Raw genomic sequence first — 13641 nt, 5'->3', positions numbered from 1 at the left:
CTGCTATGATTTCTGCTGAAAAAAAAAATGTGTGGGCCTACGTGCTAATTATCAATAATGACATAATAGCCATTGTGGGCCCAACAGCCAAACAGCCCCAACTAGAAATTCTGCATAGCTCAGATTTAGGAACAAAAGACTTAGGCGCTGCAACTGAAACTGATGCCCTAGCAGAAAATACCAGGAGCAAAGGGGCCTCAGAGTTGACCCAGCCACAGTATCATCTAGCAAATGGACAGGGGAATAAGGACCCACTTTCTCGGGCCATTACCTGAGAATCTACTACACACTACACACGTGAAGCCTACACAGGAAGAAGCCCTCATTTACTCATCAATACATGCAGACGCTTCTTAAGCGCTCACTATGCACCATACATGCTGTTTTAAGTACAAAGGATGAAACACTGAATTGACAAAACTCACCAGCATCAACAAGCTTACATGAGAGCAAACAGACAATAAGTAATCCATAAAAGACAGTCCATTGGTGTGATAACTGACATAGAAAAAAACCAGTCGAGGAAGGAGGGAAAGTGGCACCAGGGATCAGAGAAAGAACAAAGTTAGGTGGGTATGGTGGCGCACACCTGTAGTTCCAGACCTTGGGAAACAGAGGCAGACAGATCTCTATGAGTTTGAGGCTAGCCTGGTCTATACACTGAGTTTCAGGACAGCCAGGGTGACACAGAAAGATCCTATCTCAAAAACTGGGTGTAAATTACATGTAACTGATCGGAGGAGGGGTGATGTACATGTGAGTGCAGTGCCCAGAGGTCAACAGATCCCTGGAGCTGGACTTAAGGCTGAGTCACCTGATGTGATTGCTGGCAGCTGAACTTGGGTCCTCTGCAAGAGCACTACACACTTAAGTGCTGAGCTGTCTCTCCTGCCCACTGTTCCAATTTTAAATAAGATAATCAGAACAAGCCTTACTAAGAAGGAGATGTTGAAACAAAAATTTTACGATGAGACAATAAGACAAAAGGTATTTATAGAAGGTTGAATGTTCCCCAGTATCCAGTGCAAAGGCCCCAGGGTGGAAGTCTGCCTGGGAGGACATGCCATTTAACAGAGCCGGGGGAAGAGGGCACAGACTAGTCACCACTGTGGGCTTAGACTCTCTTAGGTTTACAGTGAGCATGGAGGGGACATCTTCGTACCTAGAGTGAGCAGGGTTGTCTGACTCCAGCTGTCTGTTCTGTCCTTTCCTTGTCTCAGGATTCTAAGTAGGACTTGGCTAAATGAGTGAACAAGGAGTTGCTCCCCAAATACAATGAACTATTTTCTGACTAGGCTTTTCTTCTCCTAGTAGCGACTGGCCATAGAGGAGCCACAGTAATCACCTCAGCGTGGCAGCTCTGGATTAACCACTTCACACGGATTATACGATGTGGTGCCCAAGTCATTGTGGAAAGGTGATAATATGCTGGGACTTACTGAGGCCAAGCAAAGGCTGGAGGCCCAGCCAGTGCTGGGGCTCAGTAGTTGTTATTATTATTATTATTATTCATTTTACTCTATGCGTTAAGTGTTTTGTCTGAGTGGATGTGTACCCCTTGGGTGCTTGGTGCCTTCAGAGGTCAGAAGAGGGCATCAGATCCCCTGGAACTGGAGTTACAGAGGTTGTGAACCACCATATAGGTTCTGGGAGTCTTGAACCCAGGGACTGTGCAAGAGCAACAGTGCTCTTATCCACTGAGCCATCTCTCCAGACCTGAGACTAGGATTTAAACAGGGTCTCTTATAGCCCAGGCTGGCATCAACCTCACTATATAGCTAAAGTCAACCTTGAACTTCTGATCCTCCTGCCTCCACTTCCTGAGTGCTGGGATTACAGGTGTGTGCCGCTATGTCGTGCTGGGTTCATATGACGTTGGAGATGCTGGAAGTCCAACGCAAGGCCTTAGGCATTCGAGGCAAGTGCTCTACCGACGAGCTATACCTCCTAGCCCTGGGAACCCACCTTTAAACCTGTCATGTAACAGGAGACTGTGATTGCTGCAGACCCTCCTTCTATAAACCAATGCAGAGAAGATGGTGACCCCCAAAGCCTGGCCGAGGAAGAGCTGGAGAAGCCAGGACTACGTCCACCCGCTACAGTCTGGGCCACTGGCCAGGTCTTCTCTCTGAAGCCTTTCTGGCCTCCACAGAAGTCCGCATCGTCCTTATTGAGTTCCAAGGACCTCACAGTCCATCTCTGTCTCTTTGGCCTAGACCTGGGTAGGGCAGGACCCTTTCTACTATCTGCCTTTCCGAAGAGTGTACACAGTGGCATCTAATCAGGGGAAACTGCAGAAGAGAAACCGTCTTAGGCGAGGCTAAGGCTAGGATGCCGAGCCTCTGGCTTCAAAACTGGTTTGTCAGGTTCCAGTTCTTCAATTAGAAACCTATCAGACAGGCATGGCAGCACACACCTGATATCTCAGGAGAATGTGAGCTTAAGGATAGCAAGTGTCAAAGCAGCCTGGAATACAGATCAAGACCCTGCTTCAAAATTCCAAAAAGAGGGAGGGACTAGAGAGGGCTCAGTGATTAAGAGGATTTGCTGCCCAGTCATGGGTGGACGTGGCGTGAGCACTGCTTTAACTCCAACAGTGTATGATACGAGACAGAGATAGGAAGATCACTGAGGCCTGCTGGTCGCCAGCCTAGAGGATCAACAGGAGCTTCAAACTCAGAGAGAGACTCTGACTCAAAGACATAAGACAGAGAATGATGTAGGATACCCGGCGCCTTCCTCTGGTCTTCACATACACATACAGGCATGCACATGTACTACACAACTACACACACACACATACACAATATGCACACACCAAATCCAAAAAGAAAAAAAAGGAAGTATATTAAACTCCAGGTGGGATAGGGCAGACATTTAAGAAGTAACAGTTTGTGATCCTAGGACTCAAGAGACTGAAGCAGGGGGATTGCTGTGAGTTGAAGGGAAGCCTGTACTACATCGTCAGACCCTATGTCAGATAGACAGACAAAGCACCCATTGCAATGAAAACAGCAGCCCACACTTGGGGAGTTACTGGAACTTCCTCTTCCTTATCGGCATCCTCACAGCAAGACCACCCCCATCCACAGCAGGGAAAACTGAGGCTCACAGAAGTGAAGCCAGCACCAGAGCATACAAGTAGCATCGAGTAGCCAGAGCAGGGAGTCCTGAGAGTCATATCCCTCAGGCGACACTGGCTACCACACCAATCTAAGGGTCCTGCTTCTAAATGGAAAGATATCCAGAAGGGCCCCAGGTCTGCCCTGGCCATGGCCTTCAGAGATACAGACCTCCATGCCTAACACCTGTCTCCATGCCAGAAGAAAGGGGGCCTGATCATCAATTTCCAGGGAAAAAGAAAACTACAACTTTCCCAAATGTTTGTCTTTGTTTCCGGACCACTGTTGGCTTTGACCTTCAACCCTAGAGTCATCTAGGGTAGGGGACAGAGGGTGCCTAGGCCTCAGGACTAAGAGTCCATGGGCCTGAGGCCAAAGGGGTCAAGGGGCAGGAGGCGAGCTAGTTAAGCAGAATGCCAGGAACCCCCTGGAGACTTAAGCTTGTTTCTTACTCTTTTCCTTCCTTTGCAACCCGTGTGGCTACCAGGACAGGCAGGGGAACCTTGGGCGGGGACAAGGAGGTGGAGAGGTTTCATGTTTATCTCATTAGAGCTTCTGTGTGTGTATGTACAGTGTAGGCACTGGGCCAGTTCCAGGGAATCACATCACTGATGCCTCTGAGGAAAGCCAGCGTGCCTCCCCCATCCCCCTGAGGTGGAAACTAAGGGACAGGGAGAGCAGCAGTGCCTGAAGGCCATGTAGCTTGTCAGTGACAGAGCTGGCAGAGGACCCAACATTGGCCTCTAAAAGGGTCACCTGGGGTGGGGATGAGAAGGGAAAAGACAGAGAAATGAAGGAACAGTGTCCAAAAGGCCCAGGCCGTCTCAAGGAGCACAGCAAACAAGTGAGGGGGTTCAGGAAGATGTGTGGAGTCAGAAGTCAGTCCCCAAACTCCACATAGTGTGACCCCACTCCCATCTGGCTTCATCTCCCATCTCTATCCCTCCCTTTCTGCCCCAGCCACACCACAGTGGTTATCCACCCTGAGCATATTACATGGGCTGAAGCTTTTTGCATATGCTGTGACCAACGCCTAAAAGGTTGTTCCCTCCACTGCGCACCAAGAGAACTCATCGTCTGGCTCTTTGTCCTTTCCTCTGACTCCTAGGAATTGCCCTGATGCTCTGGGCTCACTGTGCACCTGAGGGACAGGAACCCGTGGGAGTCACCTGTGCCCCTAGAATCTAACCCAAGCCCATGCTTCATTGACATGTATTGTCTAGTTGTCTTTCATCACTGAATATGAGAGACAGGCAAAATGAGTTTTTCTATCTGTGTGTTCAAGAAAAGGAAGGGTAAGAGAGGGGTGACATCGACAAGCCCAGAAGCCAGAGTTTCTCTGAACCACACAAACCTTGCTAGACACCAACACCAAAGAGTGCTTATCCCTGCCAGACCCACCAAAGTCACACAAAGGAATCCCTAAGTTAGGAGAAGGAGTCCTGGTGGCCATAAACAGAAAGCCTCCATGTCCAGCTCAGACACAGCAGTTGAAGAAGGAAGTTAGTGAGACACAGATAAGTGGGTTCCTTTCCCACACTGCTCTGTCTCCTCTGCTCAGGTGTACCCCTCAGCCCAAGTATCCACTGGATCCAGTCATCCCCATCCCCCAAGGCTTCACTCTTACCTCGGTCCTCTCTCACCTGTCCACTGCAGTCCATCATTATGTGGCCCTGCCTCAGACACAGACCTAACATCTCCCACTGCTGCATGGCACAGTTCCTGGCCCAAAATCTCAGCATCCTTCCCCTAAACAGGTGGCCCTGCTTCCGCTATGTAACATGCAATAGCTCTCTGCTGCCCTGGGGTCAGGCCTCAAATTTTCCTGACCCTGTCTTGGCAGGCACATTTCCCAGGTACTGGCCCTGGCTCTACACCTTGGAATATACAATTCCTCCCAGTAGGGATGACCTTTCTCTTAGTCTCTGCCTAAGAACACCTATTCACACTTCAATCTCAGTCCAAGTGGGTTCAGAGCCCTGCAGTCCAATTAGATACTGAGCAGTCCCAGGGGCAGAGGAAAGGGCCCATAGAGTTAGCTCGAGCCCTGTGCCAGCATAGAGCCTGGCACAGCACAGGCACCAGGAAAGCAGCTGGCTACAGAATGGAGGTGCATTCTTACTTGCATGAAACCACCTCGGTCCCTTTACCCTACAAGTGCCTTTTGGAACCTGTCAAACTAGATCTGCTATTCACCTGCTCCCAGCAGTGCCCTCCCACACCTGTTTTCCACTGTCACAAGAGAGACATCTTTACATCCTCAGAATGATGTCCATAATCATAATTAGGGTAATAACAACCATCACCAACATTTATTGGGTGTTCGTTGTGTGCCCGGTGATTTAATCCTCACAAGAACTCTAGGAGGGAAGGAAATTTCTTTATTGTCCTTATTTTAAAGATAAGGAAATTGAGGCCCCAAGAAGCTATCTGGCCTAAGGTCACACAATTAGTGAGCAAACAGCGCAGGGGGTCACAGCCAGGTCTGCCTGACCTGCAAGCCACCCTGTGGCCCAGCTGCTTCCTGCTTTCTATAATCTCACCTCTCAGAGTTTAGAGCAACTGCCCCCAGCAGCCTGGAGCTGGGTATCAAAGATGGACAGAGAGGACACTGACCCCATCCTGCTGTTTTAGGGTGGCTCAAGGGTTAAGAGCAACCACATGATGCTCAACAGTCTGGAACTCCAGTTCCAGAGGATCTGACACCCTCTCCTGGCTTCGGAGGGTAGCAGGTACACATGTTGTGCTTAGACACACATGCAAGCAAAACACCCATACATATAAAATAAAAACAAACACTTTGTGTAGGAAACAGGTCATTGTTCAGAAGGTCACTGGGAGGGAGACAAGAAATAATGTGTCTGGAAGAATATACAGGGCTAATGTAAGAGACAGCTCAGTGGGGAAGTCTTGACAAGGACTTGGGCTTAATACACAGGGAAAAGAAGCAACTCCCAAAACTTGTCTTCTAATTTCCCAATGTGTGCAGTGTTACAGAAGCATCCAATCTATTCAATATCTACCTACCTATCTATCTGACACATACACACACAAATAATAATAATAATAATAATAATAATAATAATAATAATAATATTAACAACAACGATACAATTTAAGGCTGGAGAGATGGCTCAGCGGTTAAGAGCACTGACTGCTCTTCCCGAGGTCCTGAGTTCAATTCTCAGCAACGATATGGTGGCTCACAACCATCTGTAATGGGATCGGATGCCCTCCTCCAGTGTGTCTGAAGACAGCGACAGTGTACTCATATACCGAAAATAAATAAATACATCTAAAATAATAAGAATACAATTTAAAACTTAGAAATAAAAATTTAAAAAATAAGTTAAACGGATTAAAATAGAACAGCGGACAAGCAGACTATGGAAAACAAGTTAAATGGCAGTAATACGTATGACACGAACTTCTCAGGTCACCTACACCTAAGAGGACAAAATTCTCCAGGGTCCTTCTCCCAGCTAAAGTCAAGTGACCAATGATGCTAATTTAATGCTTACCTACCTGTTTGAGTTAAACAAGTCTCCAAGGGAAGGGCCCTTTATTAACCCTAGTCCACAAGTCAGACAACCAAGACTAAGAAGAGTGACTGAGCCAAGTCACACAGCAAATCACACTGGCCGGAGCCAGTCTGTATCCCAGTGCTGGGGTGGGGTGCTCAGGGGCTCCTGATGCCTGTATTCTAGTTCTGGCTAATAAGAGTTAAAATTAGGAGAAAGAAGCCAAAAAAAAAAAAAAAAAAAAAAAAAAAAAAAAAACTTTCCTGAACCCTCTTCCAGAAGGGGCCCAGGGCTAGAGGAAGGTCCTGTGATGAGGATGTCACAAGGAAGGTCACAAGATCCAGAGAAGTTTACCACTTGTCCAAGATCACACCATTAGGAATGTGGCTATATCTGAGAACCCTTTCTGAACCTCAATGATAGATAGTGGTTACTTTGTCTCCATGAACTATTTAGTCCAACACAAAGCACATGGCTGGGTACCGAGTAGATCCTCAACAAACATCTTCATTCAGAAACATCTGGGCACTACTGCATACCATTCTATCCTCGGTGCTTAGAGACATAGCCGGAACAGATTAAACAAAAGCCCTTGCCCTCTGTGGGGCCTGTGTAGAGGAGCAAATACATACACCTAGAAAGTATCAATATTCTCATTTTGCAGAAGTGAAAGTGTGAGATACAAAGAGGCACCCATTTGTGAGTAGCCGAGGAAAGATTCTATTCTAAGCCATCTGTCCTAAAGACCTCTGGGCCTTTGTTAGCTCAGCCCGAAATCAGTACCCATCATGTCAAATATCAAGAAAAAACTGAATCAGCATCTTAACTCCAGATGCCCTGTTCCCTTGTGACTCCCAGTGACTTCAGAGGCACATATACCCTTCAGAATGACATGGTATAGCCAGTTACATCATCAAAGCAGTACTCACCCAGATGTAGCCATTGTGGTCACACAGCCAGTCAGGGAGAGAGTGTGCAGCCATCGTCACAGTGGCACATGGAAGCAAAGGACAGAAGTGAGACACAGCACAGCTATCAAACTCCCAGGTCCTGAGCCAGTGGGGAACCTGTCCCCTCCTCCACCCTCACTCCCACCCAGAGTCCCTCTGGCACTTTGACAACCAGATACCATCCAGCAGCTATCATCTGAAAATCCACCCTGAGCTCAGCGGGCTGCCCTGGGCCCAGTCTCCTATGAGCAGTCATAGCAGCACCAGGTACCAGGTACTGAGGATGCCGTCTGAGTCAGACAGGGCCTTACCCAGGTGAGCCTACAGTGCAGCATGGAGGCAGTGGGGTAAATTTACTGAATTATTTCTGTGATGCATGCATCAAGGAGACCTTAGGTACCTGGGATCCAATCCTGCCTCCACTTACGGCTCTATCACTGGTGCCACTCAGGTGATTTTTCTAGCTTCTCCTTCTGTGCTTCCTTTACTTACCTGTAACATGGAGGGCAGCATTCAGATCCGCCACTTAGGGCTACGTAGGAGTCTAAGAGTTCTCATATGTAAGACTTGTTGAACAGCAGTTGGCATATAGTTTGTTCATAATTTATAACTACTATGACTACAGGGGGCTGTGGGGCTGTGAACGGGGACTTTGGAGGGACCTGGTCTGGGTGAGATGACCATCTATCTTCTCAACAAGAACACTGCTGTTGGGACCAAGGCAGATAATGAAAAGCGAAGTCCCAGCAGAGTGCCTGGTCACTTCGATGAGTCTGTAAGCACTGCTGTGACCTTGGGGTGTCCCCCAGCACATCCTCACCATGCAGAGTCTCATCAGGGCTATGCAAATGCCCCTCGCCCCCCCCACACACACACCCTGTACTGCGGCTTGGGATTGAATAATGGCCAGCCACCATATTCTCCCAATTGTACAGATGTTCCAGCTTGTTCTTCACAGTCACCCGAACTCTGTGAAGGTGAAATTGTTTCTGTTCCCATTTTACAAACAAGGGCAGGGGGTGAAGGGACTCCCTTCTGTGTCCTTGGTGGTAGCATATGGATCTCCAAGTCAAGTGAAGTGATCAAAGCTCATGTCTGCTTGAATTCCGTTCTCTAAACTTCCCTTCATTTCTTCCCCCTGGTCTCTGTAGTAGTAGCTGCACTGCCCCAAAAAGACTTTGAATACTTTCATCTAAAACTCTTATTGTCAAACAGCCAGCTTAGGGTGCAAGCTGTTCCTGAAGCTACCTCTCCTGGCTCACTCACTGGCACCTTGACCCCTGGTCTATTCCTATAGCTGACCTCAGCCACTAATCACTCAAACATCCAGGGACATCTGCATTCACACAAATCTACCTTTTATAGATGAGGAAACCAAGGCCCAAAGTGGACTCAATATTACCTTTTAATGCCCAGCTCTTGGACCTGGACACTTTAGTAAGTATGGCCCTCTGAATAAACACCAGTGGGCCCTCAGCTCCAGGTGTCCCCTATTTCTTTCTCCAGCCTGTTTCCAGCTTCCGGATTAAGTATCCCAAAAATCAGAGCTCAATCCAGAAGTCATGAGGCATCTCTACAGGTTAGGACTAGGGGATGAGCACTCGGGATGGGTGGAGTATTGGGAAATGAAGGCTTCATGTCTTAGGGAAGATGGGGCTTCAGAGTTGGCTCTAGGTTCAAATCCCAAGTTAGCCACTTCACAGCTGTGTGACTTTGGTCGACTCAGTCTGCCCCATGAATGCCTCTGAAATAAGGGAGATGCTTCACGAGGTGAGGCGCTGAAGATTAACTGAGTCAACGCCCCACTTCACCTTAGAACCCCAAACAGGCAAGGGCTCTAACTAATCAGAGAACAAGGCCGAAAGCGGTCTGCGAGCTCACAACAGGCACCCGCAACCTAAGCGGGTTCTAGCTCCTCACACAGTATGAGTCTGTTCTAAACCAGGCCATGAGTATGATCCGTTTCTGCTGTCAAAGGTCACCAATACAGGAAACAAGGACAATGGGTGCTGGAGACACAGACTCAGGGCTCATTTCCCTCTTGATATTATAGAGGCAAATTGAAATCCAGAAGGAAAAGTACCTGGCCCACAGACTGTCAAAGGGTTGAGTCCTGCCCTGTGATAAACCCTAGGCACTAGGAAAATTCTGAATGTGCGTGCACACACACACACACACACACACACACACACGCGCGCGCGTGCACACACACCCATGTACACATACCCCCACATGCATACACATACACCCATGCATACACACATGCACATGCGCACACACACACATGGATACACACATGCACATGTGCACACACACATACATATACACACACCCATGCATGCACACACCCATGCACACACACACCCATGCACATACACACATACACACCTATGCACACACACCCATGCACGCACTCACCCATGCACACACACATACACACACCTATGCACACACACCCATGCACACACATACCTATGCACGCACACACACACCCATGTGCACACACACACCTACCTGTATTATAAACCCACTCTGCAAACCCAACAGATCTCAGCCACCACGACCTTGGCAATGAGACCTACGTGAGCATCCTCTCCAGTTCTGTTCCTGGGAAACCTTTATGTCACATAGTAGATGCTCAGGAGGCTTAAGAAATAACCAAATGAGGTTTTCTGGCTCCGGCCTAAGGGTCCCCTCTAGGCCTCTCCTTTTATCTTCCCTCCTAACTCCCACCCTAGTGTCTGTCTCACCCTGTGCCCAGGTCCTAACATCTGGGCCTAGCTCCAGCTCACAGAATGCTGGGCCTACCCCTGTGTCAGCATCTTCTCAGCCAGCCCGGGATATTCCTGTTCAATGCAGCCAGCCAGGCTCCTGGCCAGTGTCCACTCTGCAGAGAAGGTGCTGGCTCAGCCTGAGCCTTATCCCCTCTGGCCTATAGGTGGGGCAGGCAACCTGGGAGTCCTGGGAGCTTCTATTGGCACCCAGAGTCTACAGAGGAAAGCCAGCTTGATCTAGACAGTGTGACTATGTGTTGATCAGGAGACAGTGCGGTGTGGGGTGCCACCCACTCATCTAGCCAGTCCACCCAAGCACCAGGCTGCTGGAACCTGACAGGCCTTGGCTGAATCTCCTATACACATAGGGAAACCTTGGGGTTCCCCCACTCCATTTTCTTCTTAAAACACCCCATACAGGCATAATCTCACACAAGCTACCAATCTGGCCATTGCATACTTAATGCTTCATTTGATTCTGCTAACGCCTATAAGGTCCAGATTATTAGCCAGGGGGGGCTTGGGAGAGGTGAAGTGAGTCAGGTAAGGTCACACAGTAACAGCTGGGCTGGGACTCAAACCTAGTTCTTCTGAGTGCAAAATCAGTGTGGTACCCGATACTGCTCTCCCACTCCCGCTCTTGCCAGTCTCCTTCTGCAGCCTCCCTCCCCCATTCCCAGTTACTAATTCCCACTCCACAACTGCAGTAACATCTTGCTTCCATCCACCTAACAGCAGCAGGTACCACAGGCTGCCACTGAAATTTCTGAGGTGTCTGCCTTAGGAGGGCCTTGATAGGAAGGAGTCACCCCAGCAAGTGTTTCTATCTCTTTCTCTTCTTCTTCCATTCCCAAGCAAGTCTCCCTGGCCTCCCTTCCTCACCCCAGCCTCCTGCCAGCATGGACCTCCGTCCAGGCCTGTGACTTGGGTGACAACTACAAGTGGACAAGAGCTTACTAAAGTGTGGGGGAGGAGAGGTTCTGCGACAGTGCTCTGGCCTCTCCCTAGCCCCTTCAGTAGCTGAGAACCCGACCCTGACTCGGCACCCTGGAAGTCCCAGCTGCTTTAAAGCCCACCGAGAACCAGCCATTCTCCTAGAACCTCTACGTTTAGAAGGCTCCCAGGGAATATAAGGGGCTGCCTTCCCCCTGCTGCAGGAATTTAAGGGGTCAGTTAAATGCAGCCATTGTCTCCCAGGGGAACCCGAGAGCCCTAAAATAACTGTACACAACCCTTGGGGGAGAGTGCTCCCCTGTCCTTTCGGGGCAGATTCGGCCTGGGGTCCAGCGGAATAAGTCTCTGCCTCCAGCCTGCAAGGCTGCAGAGGTCCGGTCCTCCCCCAAAGAGGTGGGGCCCCCAGCAAAGTGCAGCTTGAAGACCAAGACAACTCTTGAGGAAACACTGAGGGCATACAGGGAAATACGTGAGACAGGGAACTCAGAGACGACAGAGAAGGAGCCTGACGCCGAGCAGATCCAGGAGACCTGAGGCAGAGGAAGTCCCAGCCTGGACGCGAGTGCGTGCGTCCGGGCGGTGACTCAAGAGCCACCCTGACCCGCAGAGCCAGGGCCGCAGCTCGCGGGTCCCGGGTCCGGAAACTCAGAGTCAGTTACGTAAGGACTCGAGCTGGGATCCAGGGGTCCCCCTCCCACCACCCTCTGGGTCCCCAAGAGCACGCGGGCGCGCAGGGTGGGGCTGGCGGGTCGGCCTGGGGCTGCGCCGCGGCGCAGAGACCCGCTGCGGACGAACACCCACAGGACTCCAGGTCCGGAGCGAGCTACTGCACGCCGTCTCCCGAGCTCCGCACACCTTCGACTTTGAGACTCCAGAACCCCTGGGGACCTCAAGTTTGGAGCATGCAGCTCAGGACCTTCAGCACCCTTGCTGGGGATCCTGTGACCCTCGGTTCGCAGCTCCCGGGACAGCCCGGGTCCTTGGGAGCGGGCTTCTGGGTCCTGCACCTTGTCCCTCCCAGGCACCGAGGCCACCCCCTAAGGCGGTCCAGGCTCACCTGGGCTGCACAGGACAGGGACCTGGCAGGGACCTGGCCGGGCCGGGCCGGGCCGCGTCCTCGCTCTCCGCGGCTCTCTCCCTTTAAGAGGTTCCTGCCACTTTGCCCCGCCGGGGGCCTCCACCTGCACTGACAGGGCAACTCTGATGCAAGGCCCCGCCCTCCCCTCGGGAGGTCCTCTAATTGGTGCAGACAACTGCCAATCTTTGGGGCGGCGGGCAGGACCAGGCACAGCAGCCCGCCTGTCGCAACCGGGAAGGGGCGGGGGCTGCAGGTGCGGCCAGGCTGGGACGCTCAGCCTAGAGCAGCTCCTGATAGACCCAGAGCGGTCAGGGGAGGGAAAACATGGAGTTCCTGGATTGGCTGGTATGGTCGCTGACGTCATGTTGGAAAAGTATAAAGCAATTTGCCACGTGGTGGCTGACCCTAAGGCGTTAGGTTGGGATGGGGGTTGTTCTAGGGGAGTTAGGGAAGTGACCTTGACGATGTAGACTTACCTGAATCACCTGTCTGGATCATTAGTTCTGTGTGACCTTGAGCAACCCACTTCGGAATCGGAATGTCCCCAACTAGAAATCCTCTGATGTTTTCTTGAGGCTAAGTGACATTTATTAAACATCAGCCGGAAGTCTGAAACCCAAAAAGGTGTCCATTAACTGGAGTTCTTGTTTCTCTTATGCCTGCTTTGTCCCTCTTCTCAGTGGCTTCCTCTCTCCTAATGATCTGCCCCCATCAACCCTGGAAGAGGTATGCGTAGTCACTGGCCTGTGACCCCTCAAGACTCTTCCTCTCATTTCAGACCTGCCCTTGCTCACATAGTGCCAAGGTCAGGAAGCTGGCTGTCTCCCAGCATGGACTCATCCTAACTAAACTACCCCACAATTGCAAAAGCTCTTCATGAGATTAAGGCCAAATCTGCCTTAGGATTCCCACACACAGAGGACGAACATAATCCCCCTTTTATGCAGAGGAATCAGAAAGTCAAATTGTAAAACCATGGAATATTCACCATGCCAGGGAGCCCTGGAGAGTGAATCTCTTGTTTGGACAAATGGGGAAACTGAGGATCACTGAGGGCAAATAACTTCCTGAGTTTTGGTGACCTGCATTTTTGTCATGGAGGGTATGAGGTCACTGGGGGGTGGGAGTGGGGGCACCAGAGAAGCCTTTTGACTACTTTAACCAGAAATCTGGATGTTTCAGGACTAGCTATATGAACCCAGTACAAAAACCTGGGACATACCTCCAGGCTCCCAACCCAAC

General features: G+C 50.3%; 1 protein-coding gene across 2 annotated transcripts in view; it reads right to left on the bottom strand.

Annotated features, from left to right (window-relative positions):
* Epb41 (erythrocyte membrane protein band 4.1) overlaps nucleotides 1-12542 on the bottom strand; it is a 154766-nt gene extending 142224 nt beyond the window's left edge. For both annotated transcript variants that reach the window (XM_076934089.1, XM_076934098.1), the window contains exon 1: nucleotides 12379-12542. The gene's annotated coding sequence lies outside the window, so the exon portion shown is untranslated. The remainder of the gene's footprint in view (nucleotides 1-12378) is intronic.
* Between the last annotated feature and the right edge of the window lie 1099 nt (nucleotides 12543-13641).

Source organism: Arvicanthis niloticus, chromosome 5 (assembly GCF_011762505.2).
Source record: "Arvicanthis niloticus isolate mArvNil1 chromosome 5, mArvNil1.pat.X, whole genome shotgun sequence".
Classification (NCBI taxonomy): domain Eukaryota; kingdom Metazoa; phylum Chordata; class Mammalia; order Rodentia; family Muridae; genus Arvicanthis; species Arvicanthis niloticus.
This window is presented reverse-complemented; position numbering and strand designations above follow the sequence as displayed.